Genomic DNA, 4,197 nt, shown 5'->3' on the forward strand with positions numbered 1-4,197 from the left:
TACATAAAACAGTTTAGTTTATTTGGAGAAATTTGTCTGTGTTTTATCAGATTTACCAGTTGTCATAGTTTCTGTAGGTACTGGTCAATTATTTAACTGCTACAATAAACCTGACAGAACTGGGACGTGAAGAGTCTCAGCTGCTGTTGGACACTTTGAAGCAGACGGCGCTCTCCAGCTGGAGCTGAGTCTGTAATGAGACCTCTGCATCATCGGGGGCTTTTCAAAGTGGTGTTAGCGGTTTACAGGAAATGGTGATGATCATCTTTAATCTGGAAAAAAAGTTATGAAAATGTGATTTGTTTCATGTTTGTGGTTGTTTCTTGGACGTTTTCCTCGACTCTTAAACATCTGAAGCCGGTCCCTCAGGACGTCAGGAACCACAGAGAGAAAATATTCAGTTCGTCTGGGATGTTTCATGAGAACTACAAACTCATAGCTGGACCCATACTTACTGTACATCTGTTTCCCCGAGACTAAAGCTCAGGGATCGACCAGGCGTCCGTTTATCACACAGTTACTGTGATCAGACCCAGGTGGGCCTCCGGTCCAACGTGAGGTGAGCTGGAGATGCCGCCCAACAGGTGTATGCTTCATCACATGCTATCCAACACTACAGGAGGTGCAGAGAAAGAGGACCTTTCCTGGTCCCTGTCATGTCTGTAATACAGAAGTCACCTGCTGCCGTCAACACATGAGTAACTGTGACTTAAGAGCAGCGTGAAGGTCTTTTGCACGGTGTAACTGTAACACTGTCGTTCTGTTGGCTACATAAAAACACATTGCAGGTATAAACTGGATTAGTAACCAGCAGCTGCTAATATTGAATTACATCAGGAACAATACAGCTGAAGAAAACGGAAATCTTTCTATCAGTTCCCGTTTATGATGATCAATGGATGCAGCCAAATGGCGGCTGTTGGACGTCAGACAGCAGACCCAGAAGTTTCATCTGGACTGAAGACAGGAGGGGTGTTTGTACTGCCCCTGATTTCACTTCCTTTGAAGCTGAACATGACTCTACTGGCTCCATGCTGTATGTGTTGTAGAAACCTAAACCGGATGTTACCTGGGCTCATCAGGGGTTTCAGCTCTTTCAAAGATCAGACTGATGGTAGCAGGACCTCACCCACATTTCAGCAGCCTGGGTGACGAAACCCTGGTCCCGGTGACGCTCTCGGCGTCCGGCCTACATGTGCTCGCTCGCTACCTGGCCTTGACTTCCTGTTTTGAACTGAATCTTGGCTGAAAGGAAACGACAGAACAGCAGAGATCATCGAATCAGCTCTTTTTACAGTTTACAGAGAGCGCACCTTTCAGTGACTGCTGATTGGATGTCTGACCTGCATATAGATTTAAACTGCGTTTTTATGATGGTTTTTTTAAATATTCATATTGATAACAGAACTGTGTCGTACTGAGCGTGCTCCAGTGGGGGAGAACATGCAGGGCTGTTTGTGCAGATGGAGGAGAACACTAACCCCTCCCCATCCCCATTGTTACAGCGCTGGTTTTTGCACAGCGGGACCGTCGGAGTCCATCAGCGAGGGAACAGACAGCAGCAGGAAGCAGATGGAGAACGTCCACATGGCTCCGGCAGTGATCTCCTGCTCGGTTTGTTCCTACAGTCTGGAGCTCAGCGCCCCCCTCGCTCTTCACGTCCACGTGTTTGTCCTGTCCCGTGGTGAGATTACAGCAAATCAGGAGAACACGTTCCGCACGGGATCACAAGGAGAGATTCAAAGGTTACACCAAAGATGCTCTTTACCAAACACAGCTCTTCCTTTGCTCCTGTTTACATCAAGACTCCTCCTACATTTTATTAATTTTATCCAAAGCGACTTACAATTGCTATACATGTCAGAGGTCGCACGCTTCTGGAGCAGCGAGGAGTTAAGTGTCTTGCTCAGGGACACAGTGGTGTCTCACGGTGGATCTCTCACACCAAAGGTATGTGTCTTATCCACTACACCATCACCACCCCAATCAATAAAACACTGCTGATTTCTCCATGGAGACTCTTTTGTCCAGTATTTCTGCTAACAGACTGATGGACGGCTGAACAGAGGCCGGAGTCGAGTATTGTCTGACACTTCCATCAGAAGCTCGTGTCCTTCGACCTTACAAACATGCAGAGGCGTGCAGGATGTTGTTCAGCCCTGAGTCGTGTCTCTAGGGGGCTTTCACACCTGCCTCATTTGGTCCGGTTGACAGTCGCCAAAACTGTCCAATCAGTCTGTACAGGAATCAGACCAGAACTAAAGTACAACATCAAACTGAACTAGAGGCCTTCCTGACAGACGAAGCTCAGGGCAAATCATTACAGTCATCAGTGATGCACCTGTTACCATGGCACTGAGAAAGAAATTTGCACCTGGTTGCTTCTTTTCCATGTTGAACGGCAGCAACGGGCTTTGAGGTATGCTGTCTCTCGTTTGGTGGGCGTCAGAGGTGTTAGGCAATCAGCAGCCACGTGTACGTGAACCCCGCCAAATTAAAAGGCCGCTGCTTGGTATTCGCATCACTTAGAGACATCAGCTCATGTAGAAGTGGATTCTCCTTCAAACGCACCGGCAATAACAGCGTGTTTTAAAGTAGAACCCATGTCATCAGGCTCCGTACACCAAGAAGGGCCTTCTCAGCTGCCATATTTTAACACACCTGTGTTTCCACTGGGCTGAACACTGCCTATGTCGATACTTGAGTGAAATGCACCCTGGGAGTCGTAGCTGACGTCTCTCCTTCAGTTTGCTTCTTGTAACTGTGACAGATATTTCCTAACACATCTCTTCTGCTGAAATTCGAGTGCAGCAGATGGAAAGTGAATCTCTCAGTGTGGGAGGATATCAGCAGGATGTGGGCTGAGCAGGTCTGCGGAGAGGAACATGTGCTGCTCAGACGTTTCAGGAACATCTCTAAATGTTTCTCAGAACTTCAGCACAAAAGGTTTTGGATGTTCAGCCAAAAAACATTTCACCTGCTGACTGAAAACATCCAGGTTTCATCTGTGAAGTCCAGATGTTCTCATTAATCAGTCAGAAGGTTTTACATACAACCAGGTGGAGGGAAACCCTTCCGAGACGCTGAGGGACAAACCTTCTTTATAATAAATCTCTGAACACCGTGTTCTCTAACAGTATATTTTCTCACCTTTAAATTGTCTTTCATCGTCGGTTTGGCAGTTTGGCACCCAGCACATAGTGCACGATGGTGCACACGTGAGAGGAGCAGACAGGTCTCTTAAACCTGGAATAAACGTCAGTTTCTATCACGCTGCTGTCAAGTTTTAGTCCGCCTTAATGCAGACAGTAACGAGGAGGAGGGACAGCTTGGGAATTTATGAAAGAAACAGGTGAAAAGTTACAGGTGAAGTTGGCAGTCTGAGATGCAGAAACAATAATCCAACAGTATGAATCCAAACGCAGAAACAGACAGGAGAGTCCATAAATCCATAAAAGACTGGGAAAGACAGACGACCACTTCTTCTAAACGCGGACTATCAGACTATCAGTGAACACAGAGACAGGAAGTAAGACATACCAAGACACCAGAGGAAAGGCTTACCAAGCCAACAACATCTAACTCCAAAACACCAAGAACCCCAAACCGTGAGAGTTAATCTGGTGATCTGTCATGAATCCCTGTCCAGCCAGCAAACCCATTAAATTGGCATCAAAAAATACTTTACTGTATTTACAGCAGCAGACCCCACAGATCCAGACCCCACAGCTCCAGACCCCACAGATACAGACCCCATAGCTCCAGACCCCACAGATCCAGACCCCACAGCTCCAGACCCCACAGATCCAGACGCCACAGCTCCAGACCCCACAGATCCAGACGCCACAGCTCCAGACCCCACAGCTCCAGACCCCACAGATCCAGACCCCACAGCTCCAGACCCCACAGCTCCAGACCCCATAGATCCAGACCCCACAGCTCCAGGCCCCATAGCTCCAGACCCCACAGCTCCAGACCCCACAGCTCCAGACCCCACAGATCCAGACCCCACAGCTCCAGACCCCACAGATCCAGACGCCACAGCTCCAGACCCCATAGCTCCAGACCCCACAGCTCCAGACCCTACAGATCCAGACCCCACAGATCCAGACCCCACAGATCCAGACCCCACAGATCCAGACCCCACAGCTCCAGACCCCACAGATACAGACCCCATAGCTCCAGACCCCACAGATC

Source organism: Micropterus dolomieu, linkage group LG20 (genome assembly GCF_021292245.1).
Source record: "Micropterus dolomieu isolate WLL.071019.BEF.003 ecotype Adirondacks linkage group LG20, ASM2129224v1, whole genome shotgun sequence".
Classification (NCBI taxonomy): domain Eukaryota; kingdom Metazoa; phylum Chordata; class Actinopteri; order Centrarchiformes; family Centrarchidae; genus Micropterus; species Micropterus dolomieu.